We start from the raw sequence: 22,928 nt of genomic DNA on the forward strand, positions 1-22,928 counted from the left end.
CTATCATTAAACTTGCAGAGACCATGAATCAAAATAATTCAAATGCTTAAAAATCATTTTATTTTTACTGCTAGTCAAAATACAGTCACTCAAGCATATCCTTTGTTAATTTGAAAAAAAAATGATAGTTTAACATTTGTTATTAATACCATACCAAAGCACAAGATAGTGCACTTTTTACATAATCCAATGATTCATGCTGTGATTTTACCTATTTAGATGTTTCTTATTTACAGTTCAGTATACATGATATACCAGTACAATGTGACACTAACCTAGTATCAGTTAAATGGATCATTACTATTCTGTTTTTAAGAAGTTTGCAGGGTAAAAAGTATAATAAAATAAAAATGTTGATACATTTATTGATTGCATATGCTAAAAACTTTTATAAAATATCAAACATTGTATCATAACAGCTTTTACAAATGAATTCAATACATTCAAAGGTACAAAAATCAAATTATTTTCATCCACAGTTTTATCATATTCAGTTGAACAACAGCTACATCTATTATATAAAATGTATGGTAGTTGGCCCTGATGGTATATATATCCTGAGCAAAGAAAAAACATACCTAATCAAAGAATACAAAGCTCACTTCTATAAATGTTATCTACTAGTAAGGCAAAGTCTCACTCAACAAACACTCTGGTAATGTATATCACCTGGATCCAAAATCTATGCAAGTTGGTCTGGGTTAGATTTAACTGCTCAATAACCCTGAAAATGTATGTTACATCCAGCATCAGAAGCAGGATACATCATCTATGTTTACTGATCACCAAAGAGTATATTGTTACTTTGAATGAACCTTCTCTAAAAAACTGGTCATTAATCCAGAAAATCTAAGTCAAATCAAGGATTGGTACCCTGAAACATTTACATGTACATACATCATCTTTGCAGGTTTGTTCAACATAGAGTTTATAATTACATGAGAATAGGACTGCTCAAAACACTTAATCTTGTGGAGTCCCCCATGTGGCGCAAAGGAGAGAGTTTGTAATCTAGAGTCGCGAGTAAGGATTTAATCCTTAAGTCTCAGGTTCAAATCCACTGGGGATGTGGGGACCAGTCCTTCAGATTAGACCATATAAACTGAGGTCCCGCCTAGCAGTTGATGTGGGCACAAAAAAGATCCCTTACTGCTCAAGGCCCTGAGTGCAAAGTATAGGTCAAATTTTGCAGCTCTCCACCAGCAAGTAGTGGCATCTCCATATGGATGAAAAATTCTTGAGAGGGATGTTAAACAACAAACAAACAAAAACAAAAAAAAACACATGAGGAAAATGTAGATCAGGTCAAGCATCTGAAGTAAATCTGTTAATGTGCTTTAATCCATGCAAGTTTGTCCAGGTAGAGCTTAGGAATGAACCTTGCTCCTTAAATTTTAACTGGGATGACAATGCTAGGTATATAATAAGAACTCATCTAGACTGTCCAGAAAAGCTAAAAAAATATTTAGCAATTTCTTACTTGCATGATTTAAAAAAATCTGCAATCTAACATTATTTAAAAAAAAATTCAACACATTTTCTAATTTTCAACAAATTCAATGCACTATGAGACGATTTAACATTTCTTAACCACATACACTGTACTTAAAGTGCAATATACATGCATTATACTGTATGTTAAATCTTTACAGTTTTCTTCAAGTACTCTAATAGTATATGAAATATGAAGATTACCAACAGTGATCAAGCTTTAAAGTCCATTGAAACAATACATAATTAGAGCAGAGCAAACACAGACCTCTAAAAACACCAGGTGCAATGGAGGAGAAAGCATTTCCTGCCATGTGCTCCTTGACATGACTGGGCAAATGGAAAAATCCACAAACAATTCAGTGTAAACAATTTTGATGAAAAACATTAGTCAACATTCAACTTAATGATCGATTGAATTTGCTATAACAATTAATTTACACGTAAGTGTACACACATGTATGCATACTAGATGAATTATTTCACAATATCCAAAATTGGACAATAATAGTTTCTAATCTAGCTAGACAACAGGAAATTTTCATTATTACTTACATTACATGAAACTATTGAAGTCTGTGAGCTACAAATTATATCTAAAAATTATACACATTTTAACAAGTGTTTACAGTTTAGTGTATTTATTATACACAAATGATGACTTAGTAATTATGACATACTAGTAAAGTCCACAGATTGACTTCCAGATTTCAGCTCAAAGGCTTGAAGATTTTTAGTGGCTCTTTCATCATTTTTTTTTTCACTGAATATTTTCATTTTTATTTTCAAGACGCTGTTTTTGTTGAGGTCTTTTAGCAGTTTGATGCAATCCAAGAACTCCAAGGGCAATTTAAGAACTCCTGAATTTCTTTCTTACCTGGAAAAAATAAAAATTTAAAAGTTTAAAATATATTCAACTTACATGAAGAAAACTAGTAAAACTAGTGATAATGTAATAGACCTTTCAGATGTTCCAAAGCAGCTATATGTATCTAATTAAAAAATATAAAGTTTGAAGTATTTAGAGTCACCTGTACTCTGAACATGGGATATATGTATTTGACAGACAGATGAATGAATAGACTGATCACTATAGAGCACCTTAGTCTTTTTTCAATAATCTTTATATTAGTGAAAATCAAAAAGGAACTAGAGTGTTTCAAGGAATGTATATGTCACCTGCTAGGTATCATCATTAAAGAGGTAAATAAATCTAAGAGTGGTCAGCTATTAATTTAATATAAGCATGGAGGTTCATGCATTTGCCTGCAAGGAAAAAAAGGATCCAAAAGTAAAAGACTGGGATAGAATCTGGCAATCAAAGAAAATATGGTTCCCCAGTCCTCAAATGAATAATTTAATTGAAATTATGAGGAATAACTATTTATCATTTTATTAATACACATGTAGGTGCTTCCAACAATCCTCGGAGGAAAGGAATTTCAGACTGTCTTTACTTTAATTGTCACTTTGTCAGTCAACACGATTCATTGTGGAATACTGATCCCAATGTATTTTCATAGTATTTAAATATAAGTTTGTGTGGTAACTGAATTTCATACAGTTTCAAAGTATAGTATCATGAGCTCAAAAACATATATAAATGCTAATTATCAAAACCCTGCCTCTCAAAATTTTGGAGATATAAAGTGTGACAGACGGACAGACAGACACCAGGTAAAGTGATCTCTAAGTGTCGTTCTGCTCTGCAGTTGACACAAAAATGAAAGTTAGTCAATTTTTGACCATGTATATCACTTCAGTGATGAAAGGAATGCTGAAGTGGTAAGTCTATCCTAATTATTTGAAAATACTGCAACCCCATTGGTCAGAATATAATACATATGCTGTCCAGCCTTAATTTCATTGGCATAAAGCAGCACAAAACACGATTTGATTGGATGGTGCAACTTGTTTTTCTAGGGGGCGCTGTTGCAACCCTGGAAAAGAAAACAGGACTGGGGCTTGCCCCTAGAGGGCACTTACTGACCGGAAGTAAACAAACAACAGAAATAGCAATACACTAGAAATATGTCCATAGGACATGTATGCCTGCCGAGTGTATAGTAATGCAACATGAAATTTTGTGTTAGTGTATGAAGTTTGATGAGAATATCTTGAAAAGTTTCTTTAAAATTGAAATTGAAATCTAAAAAAAATGGATATAGATGATAAATTCTCACCAAATTATGTATAGATGCATAGCCTTAGATATCAATATTTTAAATGGTTTTAAAACCATGCAAATTGAAGGAAAGTGAGGTCAAGGTCACAGGAAAGGTCAAAAGTTTTTGAAATAGTTGAATAGGTCTTACTAATTATATATGTATCAGCATATTAAGTTTGATAAAAAATATCTTGAATGATTTCTTTAAAACTGAGCTAGTCACAAGCGTGGCGCCATGGTTAGAGTGTCTGCTCTAGAGTCGCGAAGTAAGGAGTTGATCCTTATGTCGCAGGTTTGAATCCCACTGTGGGACATGGAGACCAGTCCTTTGGATGAGACCTTATAAACCAAGGTCCCGTGTCACAGTAGGTGCTGGCATGAAAAGACCCCTCACTGCTCAATGGCCATGAGTGCAGAGTATAGGACAGAATTTGCAGCTTTCCACTGGCAAGTGGTGGCGTCTCCATACGAGTGTAAAATTCTCGAGAGGGCCTGCAGATTACCTGTAATGATTGCGCAGCTATGTTTAGGCTTCCCGAAGCTTTAAAATGGGCTCAAAACATAATATGTCATTGCGAGGTTGGTTTTAGTTTCAATTTAAAAGTATTGAACTTAAGTACTTCCAATTTATATAGAGGATTTCCTCGGCTATGTATTAACATATTTGTTATGACATCACATGACTTTGCTGATCAGGTGACGGTCATTTATAATTTTTTGAAGTGTTTCATATAAATCGCTTCGGCGCAGTTGATTTACACAATAATTATTAACATTTTGTTATAAAAATAAGCTCATCGTATCCTTGTGTATCCGAAATGTGCTTGGGAAAAGTCATAGTATTACTTAGATACAAAATATTTCCAGAGAAATTCAACTTACCTACAAATTTGAGGGTATTTTCCACACAATATCGTAATCTGTATTAAAACAAAGCCAATACATATTTTTCCCAAGCAAAATTCAGTTAGAGAACAACCTCTTCTTACAGATTTCAACAAAAATTCTCAGATTAATCCTCATTCTTCACCTGCGCCAGACTCTTTTATACACACTAAATAAATTCTACCTCCAACCACGGGTATAAAACAGAGTACATTTCAAAAGTATATTTTTCATAAGCATTTTGAACATGCTGAATTTCAATCAAGGGTAGGTAAGCGGTGTATTTTTAAAATATTCTGACATATACGACTTAAAAAAACCTTTAACGACCCGTGAATTTTGCAATAGCTACCTAGCATTTTACATGCAGTTTCAAATAAAGTGTAAAGTTCATGACACTCTCCCCGTCATAACACCTCAAGATTTCAGTGACTTGACGTCATTTTCCATTATGACGTCATATTTTGGTAGTTCAGAGATGTGAAGGCACAGAGTGCACTGTGATATTCTACGGGAAGCCTAACCTACCTGCGTGACCAAAATCCCTACTAGGCTTTAAACTCTTCATTCTTGACCTGTATTTCGTCAAATAAGACTTTTCCAGTTAATTAAGGTAAAATTACTAATTGTTAAAACTGTAAATGATTTTTTTTTTTTTTTAACCTGAGCCAGATTTTTACTTTTCTAAAAAGTGTCTGTATTTGACTGTTGGTTCCACCTATCTCAAGGAAATGATCTGTAAAAGCTAGTAAATGTTAGAAATCATAATCTGTTCTCTATCTACTATAATCATGAGAAAAGGTGTTGAAAATTAACAGATGGAGATAAAATCAGCAGTCATATTAAAGGCTTTTTTTCAATAATTTATTAGTGAAAATCATAAAAGTATTAGGCAAAAAGGAAAAATAAATGTTGTCATTAATTAACCTTGCATATCTCTACAATTTTCTGATAAGAAAATTATACCCGATGGATGCAATATAATCACCCTTTGCCTGCCCCTAAATTAAATTATGAAATTTTGATAGATTTTGATCTAGTAAGCAATTATTTAAAACAAGGTTCTTTTAGAGGTGCCTAGGGTCGAAATTCATAGAAAAAAAACTACAAAAAACGTGAAAACCTATTTCTATCATACTGGTTTATATTTATTACAAATGTCCTCATAGTCAGCATAGCCCAGAACGATAGACCGCAGACTCTCACCATGAACATTTTTAGTGTCCTGGTTCGAAACCATTTGTTGGCACATTTTTATTTTTTCAAACTTTTTACCTGTATAAACACTAAAGAACGAGTGCACTTATGGGCCCCGGTAAAATGTGACAAAATGAAGAATTAAATTAAGCATAATTTTCCATCTCAGATCATTAATTGACAGGGGTGTGCAATTAAAAAAATTAAATACTAGCCCATGGGCTAGTGGCAGCAATAAAGTTACTAGCCCCAAGTAAAAAGTTACTAGCCCAAATGTAAGGGGGGGGGGGGTAACAGAAAATAGTTTATTGTTGAAAAAGTCAGGGTTTTAATGTCATTCTTTTTAAAATTAAAGTTTAATTCTCACTAGTAAAATTAAATCATGTATAAATTAATAATTATGATAGAAAATAAAAATAAATTCAAATAAATTATCTTATCTACAATGAAATGAAAATCATTTTTTTTTTCATCTTAAATCATTTAATACGCTGGAAATATATTTTATGTAAACAACATAACACTTGTCTTTCAGTTGATTGAGTGATCGTAAATAATTTAATGAGATATCTGCATGTGTATTTACCATAAACAGAGGAATAGAGGAAATTCGGATAAGATAAAAACGATCGTTTTTGGAAGTAAATAAGTCAGGTAGCACTGCAAAATGGATAAGACTATGGAGATTAACGAACAGTAGGAACATGCTGCCGAATATATTTTTTCATATTTTGAGAATTTAATAGCAAATAACGAGTGAAAATACCGATAGTAATTTTCATGTGTCACATTGGTAGTTTTAATTTTTACTAGCCCAAGGGGCTACCTCTGTGCAGAAAACTACTAGCCCGACCCCAAAAAATGGTAGCCCCGGGCGTCGGGCGATGCTAATTGCACACCCCTGATTGATATCTAAACCATAAGATTCAACAAATTTTATCGCTGAAATTCATGAATATACAAAGAGCAAAGCCATACAATGTGGTAGGGGTCAGCCGACATTCGTGATTTTTTATAGTAAATCGAGGACGGTCATTCATTTCAAAGCTTTTGTTTATTGTCAGCCTAACATTGTACAAACTTGTGCGATTGACAAAAAATGCATTACACATTTATAAAACTTGTGTGAAAGTAGGAAATTTGTACATGATTAGGCTTGTACTTATAAATGTATGAAAAGTTCAATGTTTTTCCTATAACAAGCAAGAGCTATTTACCTGTATGACCTATGTTGAACCCACATGTGGAATAAATTATTTAAAATACTGGTAGTCACGTGAGTTCTACCCAGGTAAACATTCCTCAAAGATGTTCACTGTAAAACATAACCACGTTTTGTATCATTATATCGAAGTCAAGCCACATAGAGAAGTTTGTATGTATTTGGTTTTAGGAACACAGGATGGTTAGGAGAGTTTAGTGTCGTTAAAATGTCATCATAAATAAAAGTGTCAAACATTTTTAACATTCATGCAAGACAATGGTACTGGTATTGAAAGCCACCTAAATACACTTTTTTTCATTTTAAAATTTAAAGGAACTAATGTTAATAGTTATTGTATTATTTCAAACGCAAGCATGCAAATTTCTTAGTTTGATCACTATGGATACAGGTATCAATACAACTTCATTCGATTTTTTTCTCGGGTAAAATAGCACAAGAAGTATCATTCGGCAAAAGTGGATGCTCTTGTGTATCGAATCAACTGAGAGATATAAACCCCGTATGCAGGTGATGAAGGTATATTGCTGAATAAGTAAGGGAAGTTGACGATTGAAAAGTTAAAGTCATCACGTTTATCATAAAGCTTGGTTGTTAGATTACCATTAATGTAGAACTAAAGCAATACATGAGAAACAAGAAACTACACACATGTGGCCTAAAGTCAGTGACCGGAACATATATCGGTAAGCTTTTTCTAAAGACAGAAACCAATATTGGTCCTATAGGTCATCTCATATTTTTAACTAGAAGTGTTCCTTTGATATACTATATTTTACTTAATTTCTATAGACTTACTATACCCTGAAAAAAAAGGAGGAAAACAGGAACTACCTGTTTAAATGACCCCGACCACCGAGGTTAGTCAGTAATTTCCAACTCTGGTTATGAGATGCTAAATGTTTAATATTTACAATTAAATGCTTATATTTACATTTTTAAATTCATGATAGATTGAGAAAGTCGATAAAATCATTTCTATATTAAGTCTGTATACTGTATAGGGGGAAAATAACTCGCGGTGTTAATATTCGCTATATTCACGGTGTGAATAAATCCGTGAATTCAAGAAACAGTGAATAAGTTTTCAATAACCTACATGTTATATTTGGAAATTTGAGAATAGACTACGATATCATAGGTAAATATATGTGTAGTGCATGGTCATTTCAGTAATTACGAATCGTACTTGTCATTCAATTATTTTAATTAAAATGCTTGACATTAATTTAGATCACCCAGCAGATAATAACCTGTATTTGTTTAAAAAAAAAAAACTGTTTTAATAGCCAACGCTACATGTTTCATCAATCAAAACACTAGGGTCATGGGTTTTGAATACCCGTACGTAACTATGTTACGATGTGTATTTGTTACCTGCATTATCATGTTTTTATCGACATTTTGGTTTTAAAAAATCATTCAAATAACTATTGAACTTGCTGATGTATATATAAATCTACCCTGTTGTTCGTGAAGTGAATACATAACGCTGATTAATGCCTTCTAGCTATGCTATGGATTAAACAGATATAGACATTGAAGGGAGGTACATGTAACCTTAGTTATATACCGATTCTGCGAATTCAACAAACCGCGATCGTGTCAGAGGAGAGAAAAACATGAAAATTACAACCCCTGAAATTAATCCCCTATACAGTACTTCAACCGAGAAATTAGTTGAAACTGGTTCCAGAAAAGAAGCTGAAAATGTTCAATAGTTTACAGACAATACTTGACACATGATGACTGAACAAGAACAGATAGCAATAAGTAATTTAAATGACTCAGGTGAATTATAACCTGTTCAATCTTAGATCCATCTTTTTTCTAATACGAGGGTTGATCCAAAAGTTCATGGGATTTAATTATTTCTAAAATTTTATTGTGATTTGATGAAAGCAAACAATAGGCATATTTATAATATAGAGTCATTATGCAACAATACTGGAAAATTTCACCACGTTCCAATTACCAATAAGGTCACATGAGCTTTCTGAACACTGATAGTTGTAAAATCCGGGGGAGACTTCGACGTAACGTCAAGTTAAGCATGTCATGTCATGTTATATGAGCATCTCACCCTCATGTTCAATTCAACTAAGTAATTCTACAGAATATTCTGCCTTTTTCTCTTTTTTTTCTCAAGAAAAGCCTGGGTATCCACCAATCGATTTATCTTTATATTACACTCATATTTCAAAAATACTCCCCATCTTTCCATATGATGTTCCAATTTCAGTAGCAAAGTCAAGCACAGTACGTCAGTGGTCAACATCCATCAACGCTTAATTTGTCTACGAGAAAAACAGACCCTCCAAAAGCAGCCACACCTTTAATCAACCTCCATGGAAGTTCTATTGTTCTTAAATTTCTCACGCCACTGGAAAATCAGTTGCTAAATGCATTTTTCTCCAGCCTGTATCAGTAGTATACCCCTTTAAGTCAGAGTGTTCCTAAGATTTTAACAAAACTTATAACTTGACTGAAATGTGACGTTCTCTAACAATTAAAAGATGAACAAGAAATCATCAACTAATAATCTAAATATCAAGTTAAATCAGTAAAACTCTCACAGACAGATATATTAGTGGTCAAGCAATCGTAATAATGACAAAATTCTCATTTTATTTGCCACTTAGCGCAGGTTTTTTCTTATATCACGTATTAAGAATTAAAATGATAATGAACGAGTAAATGTCTCCCCTGCATTTTAAAACATCCTTTGCTATGGCAACTGCCATAGAGTTACTATCATTAATATTTAAAATATTTTTTTATTAAAAAAATTCAACAAGTGTCTATATTTTTATTTGTAATTTTCAACCACTTTCACTAATAAATAAATAAAATAAGAAGAAATTCCATGAACTTTCGGATCAATCCTCGTACATGTCAGTCATTAAATTTATATAATATACAGTATGCATAAGGGAGACCAAATGTATTATTACTGCATTAAGGAGACCAACCACTATCCACATGTAAATCAGTATTCAACCACTTTCACTAATAAAAAAATAAAATATGAAGAAATTCCATCAGCATTTGGATCAACCCTCGTACATGTCAGTCATTAAATTTATATAATATACAGTACCCATAAGGGAGACCAAATGTATTATTACTGCATTAAGGTGACCAACTACTCTCCACATGTAAATCAGTATTCAACCGCTTTCACTAATAAATAAAAAAAAATATGAAGAAATTAGTGATGAGACATCGGTTAATTTTCATAATCGATCATCGGTTGGAATTGGTTACTGCTTCTGATGCGATTTCACCGATTATAATCGGATTTCTTCATAGTTTTGTATACAAAAAGCAGACTATTACAATAATTTCATTTATTTCTTTAACATGAATATATAAAATACATAATATATTATTTTCTTTGTTGTTTTGCTTCTTTTACACTTTTTAAACCTAAAAATATTTACAGTGGACACCCAACATGGCTGCCTAGCGGCAGAAAACGAACTTCAAAAAGCTGTGGGGGGAATTGATCACTCTATATTTAAGGTAAATGTTGACTAAGTTGCATATTTTATATCTCAAATAAAAGATACAATTAATATTTTTTGAATAAAAAGAATCAGCTGATTGATCAAACCAAAGAGCAAACACAGATTTGGCAGAAAAAAAATTCACCCGGGGGTAAATTGAATGGGTCGGTCGGGTTATTACAGGAAACAAAAATAATTTTTTTTAGGCCCTATATATGCATCTTCGGTTCTTAATCACCTCTGCTTCGTGCTAGTTGGCTAGTATCAGATGCAGATGCCATTTTCTTTCATTAAGAAGAAATAAATTTTAAACCAGAAATGGATAATTCCGGAATGTATTGTATTAGAAGTATGTTTCCGATGATCGATTATGAAAAACTATAATCGATCATCGGAATCAGTAGCATTTTTTTTGTCGACAATCGATGTTTTCTGATTATCGGTACAACACTAGAAGAAATTCCACGAACTTTTGGATCAACCCTCGTACATGTCAGTCATTAAATTTATATAATATACAGTATGCATAAGGGAGACCAAATGTATTATTACTGCATTAAGGAGACCAACTACTATCCACATGTAAATCAGTATTCAACCACTTTCACTAATAAAAAAATAAAATATGAAGAAATTCCATGAACTTTTGGATCAACCCTCGTACATGTCAGTCATTAAATTTATATAATATACAGTATGCATAAGGGAGACCAAATGTATTATTACTGCATTAAGGAGACCAACTACTCTCCACATGTAAATCAGTATTCAAAACTTGAGATTTTAATACCCTAATAATTTACGTTTAGTTACATGAACTAAATCTATTTACCTTTGTCATAACGCAAGAACCATTTTACATTCAGCCAACTTTAACATTACACATGCATACAGTGTATGCCATGCATTAGGAAGACCAGATGCATTACTTCAACATTAAAGAAACCAACTACAATGGAACAATTAGACAGTATTCCAAAAAGTTCATTCCAATACCATAGTAATTTCCCTTAATTTGTTTGTATTTAGATGACTTAAATCAATTTATCTCAGCCAGAATTGGAACAAAAAAACTAATCATAAAAGTGGCCAAACACATGAACAGACAGATGGACATGATGATTCCTATGCTTATATACTCCCAAAGTTGCCAAAGTAGACCAGATGCAGTAGTTAGAGCGTCTACTCTAGAGTTGCGGAGAAAGAAGCTGATCCTTACATAGCGAGTTTGAATCCCACTGTGGGACGTGGAGACCCGTTCTTCAGATGAGACAGAGGTATTAACCGAGGTCCCATGTCACAGTAGGTGCTGGCTCGATAAAGATCCCTCAATGCTCAATGGCCGTAAGTGCTGAGTATAGGACAAAAATTTGCAGCTCTCCACTGACAAGTGGTGGCGTCTCCATATGAGTGAAAAATTCTCAAGAGGGACGTTAAACAACAAACACTCTACACCCAAAACTTTGTTTGCAGAAAATTTTGTGATACATGCTTTACAAGTATACATATTGTTCATAAGGGAATAAAAATGCTATAATATATCATTAAGGAAAGCAACTGAAATTAAATGTGCACTTCTAATTGAACTAAACAAAATTACCCTTTGTCAGAATGTAGATTTATAAACAGGAAGGCTGTTTTTCTTCATTTTTCCATGTCAGATTCAGACTGTTCTTGAAAAAATTCTGGCATTCACCCTGTAAAAGTGAAGAGTGCAGATAATAAAGAGCTTCTAAATAAACTGCATATTTAAATGATCCACTTAAAAGGGATAACAAATGCATTTAACTCCATCAAGGAGACCAACTGATATCCATATACATGTATATATATAAATCAGTACATGTATTTTAATTGTGATATTTTAATATCCTAGTAATTTACATGTTTAGTTTCATGAAATAAATCTAGTTACCTTTGTCCAATGACCAATGAGCACAAGCACTGATTTTTCCTCTTTTTTTTTTTAATGGAATCACCAGGGCCAGTCTGCGGTCCATATGATTCTGGCATATGTACACTCTGTAAAATGCATATTTGTACCATGTACAGGCATATGAACAATATTTCTATACTACATACATGCATCATTAAACTTAATAATCTTTTTTTTCCAAAATTCATTATTCATAGTGTTTTGCTGTTAGCAAAATTCAACAAAAACTATACCGTATATATACTTGCCTATAAGGTGGTCCACCTGTAAGTCAGTTGTATTTTTTGAGGTTATTTTGGAGGGATTTGCTATTGACCCGCTTATAAATTGGTACAACTTTTTGCCAGAATCAATTGACAATTTCAAATCAATGCTCTGATGTTTTAACCTGGTTTCAAAATACTAATCTTTTTATGACTCACCTATAAGCTGGACATAGAATATATACAGTACCTGCATTATACATGCATTAGGAAGACCAAATGCATTATTGCAATATTAAAGAGACCATTGTGGCAAATGAAATCAATGTATGAATTGTATTCAAAACTACGGGTGTACTAATTTGTCTGAAGTATATCATGATATAATGTGATACACAAAGACTTTAACAGGATATGTACATATACCCACATGCCTAAATGTAACAACAGGAATTATCGTTCTACAATAATTTATTGAAATTGCCAATATGAATAAACAAAAGCAAACTTTGTTTCGATTGTATGAACTTTAAGTTTTCTTTTTCCACTATGGTCAGATAATTTAACTATCCCCCCTGGTTGGCTACCGGGTCCTTCGTTAGACTGCCTTATCGGACATGATATTTACTGAAGATTTGATTTTTGGTACTGACTTTTATACTCAAAATAATGTCTTTAATTGTTTAATTTCTTGAGGTCAATATCACTTTGATGTGTTCAGTGTTTACTTTGATATGTAATGATGTGTATAAGCGTGTATTTTCGATAATTTAAATTTCTAGTACAGTAATCGTCCCCAAGCTGCTGTTTCATTATCGTGTCATAGTATCTCTGAGAGTGCATTTTATTAACACCTCCAAATCACCTGGCCTGCGTAATTAAATTTAACTACCAAAAACAACAGCTTGGGACTAATAAGGTGTGATTATCAGCAATGGTCCCATGAAGCCTGTGCTAGACCTAACGGAAACGTTCAACAGACCGTAAAATTAGCATAATGGGATTATTGTGTACTAAGGTGTGAATTCAGTGGAGCGAGAATTTATTGGACTTCGAGATAACGCATGTGTTTATAGCACTTGGGACCGTAAATCTACTTCAAGATAAGCGAGGTATTTGAGATTTCCATGTTCGAGATACCAGGGTTTTTTAAAATCATAAATATAATAAAAACGGCTGGGACCGTTGATTCACTTCGGGATATCCGTGGTATTCGACATACCGGTGTTCGAGATACCGAAGTTTACCTGTATATCGATACATATCTAGATTAATGAATATATCGTATCAAAAACAAGAGGCCCATGGGCCACAACGCTCACCTGAGCACATTGGCTAGGAAAAAGCACAAATCACTTCAGTATTGAAAAGTTTAAAGGGGAGGGGGCTTGGATTTTGAACTACCTGAGGATGCTTCCATATCAATATTACAAATGGCTTTACTGTTCTTGAGCAGAAGATTTTTAAAGATTTTTTTCCTATATATTCCCTTGTTAAAAATTTGATCCCCCATTGTGGACCCTCCCTAACCCCCCCCCCCCCTCCATCATTTGAACAAACTTGAATCTACACTACCTGAGGATGCTTCCATATCGATATGACTAAACATGGCTTTTCTGTTGATGAAAAGATTTTTTCCTATATATTCCTAGGTAAAAATTTGATCCCACATTGTGGCCCCACCCTACCCCTGGGGTTTATGATTTGAACAAACTTGAATCTACACTACCTGAAGATGCTTCCATATCAGTATGACAAAACATGACTTTGCTGTTCTTGAGAAGAAGATTTTTGAAGTTTTTTCCTATGTATTCCTATGGAAAACTATGATCCCCCATTGTGGTCCCACCCTACCCCCAGGGGTCATGATTTGAACAAACTTGAATCTACACTACCTGAGGAAGCTTCCATATCAACATGACAAAACATGGCTTTGCTGTTCCTGAGAAGAAGATTTTTAAAGTTTTTTTTCCCTATATATTCTTATGTAAAACTATGATCCCCCATTGTGGCCCCACCCTACCCCCCAGGGGTCATGATTTGAAAAAACTTGAATGTACACTACCTGAGGAAGCTTCCATATCAGTATGACAAAACATGACTTTGCTGTTCTTGAGAAGAAGATTTTTGAAGTTTTTGATCCTCAATTGTGGCACCACCCTAACCCTGGGGGTCATGATTTGAACAAAGTTAAATCTACACTATCTGAGAATGCTTCCATATCAATATGACTTAACAAGGCTTTGCTGTTCTTGAGAAGAAGATTTTTCAATTTTTTTTTCTGTATATTCCTATGTAAAACTTTGATTGCCCCTTGTGGCCCCACCCTACCCCGAGGGGTCATGATTTGAACAAACTTGAATCTACACTACCTGAGGATGATTCCATATCAATATGACTAATCGTGGCTTTGTTGTTCTTGAGGAGAAGATTTTTAAAGATTTATTCCTATATATTCCTATGTAAAACTTTGATCCCCCATTGTGGCTCCACCCTACCCCAGGGGGTCAAGATTTGAACAAACTTGAATCTACACTATGTAATGAAGGTCTCACCTAAGTTTCAACTTTTACAGCCCAGTGGTTCTTGAGAAGAAGATTTTTAAAAGATACCACTAAATTTTCACTAATTCTTAATTATCTCCCCTTGAAAGAGGGTGTGGCCCTTCATTTGAACAAACTTGAATCCCCTTTACCCAAGGATGCTTTGTGACAAGTTTGGTTGAAATTGGCCCAGTGGTTCTTGAGAAGAAGATGAAAATGTGAAAAGTTTACGACAACGACGACAGACAACGGACAAATTTTGATCAGAAAAGCTCACTTGAGCCTTTGGCTCAGGTGAGCTAAAAATAACTTAATTCCAATACATTTTGGGCAGGCAGTTTTTTTTTATGTAATTCTGTGAAAAACTTGGGAATTTCAATCACCAAAGATTATATTTACCGGTAATTGTTTTGAATTAAAACTGATCAAAAATGATATAATCATTAAGGAGGTAGCACATCTTAAATGATTATTACAAAATCATAAAAATACATAGACAACTTTACTTAACATGTTGATTTTACAGTCAAGAAAAGTTTGAATTTGAAGTGTAATTTTTAAAGAGGGTGAGACAAAAAATTAAAAATGAGAAAAAAACAATTATTTTTATAAAATTCATGCATAATGATTTATAAGACTTTTTTGATAGAATTGTTAAAGAATTCAATATATTGCATATCGCATTAAAAAATGTCTTTCTTTTTTTTTTTTTTTTTTTTTTTTTGCTCAATACACAGCCCTAGCAAAAATGATATACAACAAGGACTTTGATTGGATTATTAACATTCATTCGATTGATCATAATTATTAACTGTTATTGCACTTTCATTTTCAAAATGTTGTTAGGTACATTGTTTGTTCACTCTTTTGCATTGATATTATAATTTTATAAAAGAGTATTTTAGCAGAAAAAATTATCAATTTACCTTTCTTGGAATAAAGACATGTTGACCCTTGAGCTGAGATTTTCTCTCTTTCCATAGATTTGTTACACTGGGGTCCACATGATTCTAGCAGAGACCCTGTAAAAAGGACTTAACTATGGAAAAGCATGAAGAATATATGCCTATTATACATATCTTAAATTCTAATGAAAACAATGTTTTTTAATTAAGATCCATATATTTCTAATGATTGACATAATACAAATTCAAAATAAAATATGCCTGTCTATATTATACACTATACCTTAAGCAGACCAATTGCATTATTACATCCTTCAGGAGACCAACTTAAATCAATGTTTGAGAACTACTTGTGAGAACAATAAATTTGTCTACTTTACAGTACTAAATGTACATGGAATCTATAGGATCATGTTACTTTAATTGACCTGCCTTAGTTCAACACAGTAATCTAACAAAGAAATTGAGCCAAAACAACATTTTAAGACTTTTTGAACAGTGCATGTTCCTATCATTTCAAAACCATTACCAGTAAAAATGCTAATATAGGAAAATGATGACAATTAATTAATATTGTACTTTCAGGTATATTAGATGAATTAATCTGATTCGTCAAGAAACATTTGTTAAAAAGCACTATTATCCGCTGAATAATGAAGCCACGCCCAGTGTCACAACAGTCAACATTGCTTGACGACGGGTGATATTCCAAAAAATAGTGACTGCGCAGATTTATACGCTCAAGGTTCACTATTATTTGTATTTGTATAAAACATTCAGTATAATATAATCAATATTGCATGTAGTTGAGTGTAATATTGAAAATTTTCACCCCTCGAAAACCAAATACGTCAAAAAGGGGATGGGTTTCTTTTCCAACTTCTACATAGTTTCGCCCCTGCAAAAACTGGTATAGACCTTGGATATGTTTAAACGGGCTAAGAGAAATCAAATGCATCAAGAGTACTTAATTGTTTTTACCCAAGTTACATGCCAAAAAAGATTCAGAGAGACGTCACATAAAGTTAACGTTGATTTGAACTGAAGTTAGGGTGTCAAAAGTCATTCACATCCAAAAGTGACATTGATCATGTGTGGTAGATAATAAACTCCTACGGGCTAAATATGTTGCCATAATCAAGTGAGGATCTTTCCCTAATCCTATATATAAATCCATTTAGTACAATATTATATGCAATTAAGCAGCTGTTTATGACATTGTAAAATTATATTTAAACAAGACCGGTTTATATAATTTATATCAATTTATATAATTAATAATATAATTTATGTAATTTTATCAAGATAAGTGTATGGGGTAGAGGGAGCAGACATTGAGAATCAATGTTGTCGGACCTCATGAAACTAAACTAACAGTCTTCCAAATAACCCGGGAGTCCAATGCCAGGGACCTGTTAAATTTGCAGCCGGGCATGTAAAAATTGCCAAATTACATGTCCGAAGAGGGCATATGTGAATCTTCTTTCATTGTACGATCTTTACTTGCCATTTACTCTGTCCTACCCCCATTATTCGCTTAAACGTTGCTATATGTAATGTCGATGGATTGCCTGTCTACATTCTCGATACGACCTGTCAAATGATTGTCAATCTAATCATTGAAGTGTTTAGTTTAACCTATTTGTTTTCTCGAAGTTGCTTGCTAAATTACGAGATGTTCATCCATGCCACATACTGTGGCACTACAGTCATGGTCCCATTTCTGAAATTCAGTTCAGCTAAACCGGCCAACAAATGACCAGCATGCAACTCAAAAGTTATTTATGAACAAAAACGCTTTAGAAAATGGCAATCACAGGCCATGGTTGGTTTACGACGCTGAAAAAATTAATATAAAACCTTTATACCTAATGGGTTTTTTTTGTTGCACAATACTGGTAAATGTAAGAATTTTGAGTAGGACATGTACAAATTTGAATGGGCTGGGTAAAAATGATAGGTCTACATGCCTGAAGGGCATGTGCTGAAAAAGAATTGTTGTGAAGACTGAACTAAAGCGACAGCGCCGGGTGATCATATAAAGTCCCCTTTATTACATAATAATTTGGCAAATTATCAACACATCAAGCTAAAATTTCCAACATATCTTAACGGTGAGAATTTTTATTTTTTAAGTTGAAACCTCGTGACCTGTGAAAAAAATGAAATTTGTATCCCATCTAAAGTCTTAAAATGTATCAAGGTAATTTTCGATACAAATTTGCGGTTGGGGTTATAAATGAAGGATAAAACCAGAGACCTCGGAATGGAATACTCTGAAGTCTCTGGTTTTATTCTACCCCCAACTGGAAGTTGTATCCAATCTAAAGTCTTAAAATGTATCGAGGTAATTTTCGTGGAATAAATGAGTGCTTTACAATAAAGAGACTCGACCAGAGATGTCTGAAACGATTTATTTGACAGGAAAAAAGTCTCTTGAAGCGAACGATGTCATTTTAAAGTAGGTTAATGATTGATAATGATACATGAACAAAATACGAGCTTGAAGCGGGGGTGCCTGAAATTGAGTTAGATACCTTGTGGTAAAAATAAGTAGGGGTGCACCGTATATGAAACAAGTGCCTGTGATTGATAGTCTGAAATTTCTCTTCACCTAAATATTAAAAGCTTGCAGTGATCGCTATAAATCTATACAACAGTCAAGTTACATATGGTAAACTAACATAAAAACAAGATTACAACAGTCATGATTACAGAAGGTATATTTTGAAGACTCTAGGTCAGTTGGTGAACAGCTGGTGAATGTAAACAGGTAAACACACGTGGGACAGTCACCGCAAATATGAACCACAAAACGACTTATAACATTAAAATGTAAATATTCATCTGCACACAGATTTTTGCATAATAATAATAATTTTTAAAAGTGTAAATTAAAATATAAAATAAACAAACCTCAAACCTTGTAACAAGGCTTGTTTCCCTACAATCTTATTCTGGTTCTCTGTGGTTCACTGAAAATGCAGGGAACCAGGCTGCGTTATTAACATGATTAACTCGTACACAGATTTGTTGATACGAATAAACCTATAAACATATATACGAAATAAAATATTATCATAAAAAATGAAGAATTTCAAATTGCTTGAAAAATTATCTTTATGTAGTTTATAATAAATGGTTGTAATTGTTTATTAATTTCTATCTATCCATTAAAATTTGATACGTATATCAGCTTAATATGTATCCGTCTGAAAAATTATTGTTATTACACTCCCTGTCACATCTTCATAGTTAAGCCTGTAAGCATGGTAAGTAGGAATCAATTTCAGTTGAAGGGGACCAAAACCAAACATTTTTCAGTTTCATTTGGTGGGGAGGGGGGGGGGATATAAACCTCAAATGATTATTTTATCTCTGTCACTGAACTGCTGAAAACAATGAAGGGAACTAGGCTGCGACAATGATTTGTTGACAGAATTAAAATACGAAATCAATTATCATACATACGAAATAAAATAATTTCATGAAAAAATGAAGAATTTCCAATTGCTTAAAAAAAAGAAGCTTTTCATGTATGTGATTTACAATAAATGGTTGTACTTTTATATTTTCTATATATCCATTAAAATTTCACAGTATCAGTATTTCACTATTTGTAAACATTAACAATAATATTAAATAAATGTTACACTCACTGTGGCTTTGACTGAGTTACTGTCACATCTTCATAATTAAACGAGAATATTCCCTTCCGTAAATATTGCTATATATTTACATTTGCAAATGTTTTCTTTTATATAACACTATTAAAAGCAACGCGTATCTATATCCGTATAAACACGGGTTCCTCGCGTCATAAACGTTCGACGTAATTTCTCAGTGACGTCATAAAGGGTCGACGCGCAATCAGTGGATCAAACACGTGCCGTTAGGTTTGAAAAATAAAACGTTTCACGCGTTAAAGATTATAATCAGGCAAATATAAAATATGAATAAGTCACAAATGTAAATATAAGTAATAAGGTATCATTTTAAAACATCTATCGGGCTATAAATACGGGTTGGTACGAGATCAAATTTACCATAAAGCCCTTCGGGCTTTATGGAATTTGATCTCGTGACCAACCCGTATTTATATCCCGATAGATGTTTAAAAATGATACCTTATTTCTTAAATATATCTGGAGCCTTTTTCACAAATATTCTTACGACTACGATTAAAATTTGACAACTCTGTAATTTCTTTGTTTAATAAAGAAAATTAATATTTCAGATGAATAATTCACAATATACTGTAATGTCATAGAAATATAACATTTTTTGTAATCTACTACAATTTAGGTACACATAGAAGAATTGGAAGATTTTAATCGTAGTCGTACGATTTTTTGTGAAAAAGGCTACTGAACTGTTACCAATTCATCTTTCTTTGGTGAAAGAAAACCTCAGGGATGGAGAATAGGCCCGTACGTAATTTAGTTGGAGGGGGGGGGGGGGTGGGGGTGAGCACAACCAAACAACATTTTTCAGTTTCAGGTTGGGGGAGGCTACAAACCAAAAAAAATTTTAATAGGCAAAAGAAAAATACATTATCAGAGGTTATTATTGAGGGGGCCCAAAAGCAAAAGAAAAATAGATCATCAGAGGTTATTATTGAGGGGGCCCAAGCATAAAGGAGCAATGTTTTCTATAGTATACCTAAATTTCAGCAAAATTACAGGGGGCCTGCCCCCCCCCCCCCCCTTCCTTCAGCCATGTATTGTATCAAATCTGCTTCACCCTGATTCAGATTTTTTTTACAGCATATATATTCTATTAGCAGAGGACCACATTATATTAATAAACAATTATTAAATTACAGCTATTTTTTTCTTACAGGGTCTGTTTCATTTATACTATATCATGATGAACATGTCCTGCATGATGTTTACAGAAAGTTTAATTTAAATTTTTAAGCTCGAAATAGCTGCGTCAACTTGCGAGACTATTTTTTCAACGTTCGGCCTAATCTTTAAATATTTAATTTGTTTGTGGACTTGCATAAAAGAATTAAAAAAATATAGGGGCCTATCATTTAACTTTATTTCGAATTTCCTTCAGGATTTTATATACCGAACTATAGTCTAACGATTATTTAAAATCATACTTTTTCTCTTGAAAGCTAAATTACTAGGCAAAAAAAAAAAACAACAACAACAAAACCAAACGAATGTTTGTCTTGTGTATTCTTAATTACAACTTATTACTGTATCATTTTAGTTACTTACCCAAATTTCTCAACATCCATGGTGTTCAGAGGTCATTTTCTGAAAACTGAAGGGGCATTCCGATGGCATTCGGAACAAATGACGGAAAGCACTTGCTAAGAATTCAATACATGGTTCATAAATTTACAATATTTTTCCTTTTTAGGTTTTTAACATAAAACATGGAAAACTAAGTTAAAGAAACACTCATTTGAACAAATCAAAAGCGGAAAAAATATATATGCTAGATTTTTTGTTTAATTGCATGTTTTTCATGGTCTCCAAAATGCAGAAAAATTATCCTTTGAAATTATACGTAGGTTATAAATTCTTTTCTTTTTTAGGGAAGATGATAGAAATTAGACAACTTTTGAATGTTAAATAACAGAGTTAAAGATTAATAATATTTAATGGCAGACTGTTTATTTATCTATAAAAAGACATTTGCAATACTGATGAGGTCAAAATAATAGGGAGACCGAAAAAGGTCGCCTTAATCCAGTGGTCTCCCTAAGCCAGAAAATATATCCTCCTTGGTCTCCTAAAGCCATATGTGATATATATATATATATATATATATATATATATATATATATATATATATATATATATATATATATATATATATATATATATATATATATATATATATATATATATATATATATATATATATATATATATATATATATATATATATATCGGGTGGTAATTTTTTCGCTCTGAGTTTCAGCACTTTTCTGCTTTCAGCATCTGCTACATAAACTACTCCAAAAATATCGTAAGATTAAATGAATATTGAGTAGTTACCATGGAAGCGGTGTATAAAGTTGCTTCTTCTGGAAAAAGTGTAATTTTTGGGAATGTTATTGAATAGAATGCAGCTTCCTCAATTTATGTTACTAGCAGAAATAAAAAATATAACATCTAATTTTAATAGACATTCAAAAACATTGTTGGTATTCTATCTATAAGTAAGAAAAATTTATGATTAAAATAACTGGCATTCATTTAAAGATTGAATGATTTCCCTCTGATAATTGTAAGCTCTTTAGTGTGAGAGATAAAAAAAACTATTGGACAACTGACAGAAAGTTTTTACATTGTCAACATTTTTCCTGAATTTCAAGTAAAATCAAGATTTTTTTTCTGTTTATGCAATAGCTAGAGATTTTAACCTCTTTGTTTATTTCATGCGAGCGAAAGAGTATTTTTGATATGTGAAATGTACAAGACTACATGATACAGGAAATCATTTCCATACACATTGAATCCCAAGCCTCAAGGAGTTTCAAAACGGAGATAAAAGATAAACATGAGATATCATAATTATAATTGAATTGATTGCTATAAGGGGCACAGTGTCTCAGTGAGAGTATTACAATTATATTTTATAATACAGTGTTTCCGCTTACTTTGAAAATCAAGGTCATTATGAGCCTTTCAAGTAAACTTTTAAGAGTCGGAAAGAATTTTTGAGGTTCATAATATACATGTATTCTGGTTTTGCTTTCAGATATTATTCTAGCTATGCTTTCTTACATCAATATAATTGTACTTGTTTTGTTTACCCTTGCTACCGACTCCGCCATTTGGATTTCTTGGAGTACACGTCATTCAAGACGCAACCTTTTTGAAAAATGTTAGAAAGTTTTGCAAA

The 22,928-nt window shown here is 32.7% G+C and overlaps 1 long non-coding RNA gene across 1 annotated transcript; it reads right to left on the reverse strand.

The window, feature by feature from the left end:
- Positions 1-345: 345 nt before the first annotated feature.
- Positions 346-19,054, reverse strand: LOC133186452 (uncharacterized). The gene is made up of 5 exons (XR_009721053.1): positions 18,975-19,054; positions 16,080-16,175; positions 12,387-12,493; positions 12,072-12,168; positions 346-2,368 (listed from the first exon to the last, which is right to left on the reverse strand). It is a non-coding gene; the product is annotated as an uncharacterized LOC133186452 (long non-coding RNA).
- Positions 19,055-22,928: the final 3,874 nt, after the last annotated feature.

The sequence above is a fragment of the Saccostrea echinata genome, unplaced genomic scaffold (genome assembly GCF_033153115.1).
Source record: "Saccostrea echinata isolate AGI-Se365-2 ecotype Australia unplaced genomic scaffold, CSIRO_AGI_Sech_v1 ptg000013l, whole genome shotgun sequence".
Classification (NCBI taxonomy): domain Eukaryota; kingdom Metazoa; phylum Mollusca; class Bivalvia; order Ostreida; family Ostreidae; genus Saccostrea; species Saccostrea echinata.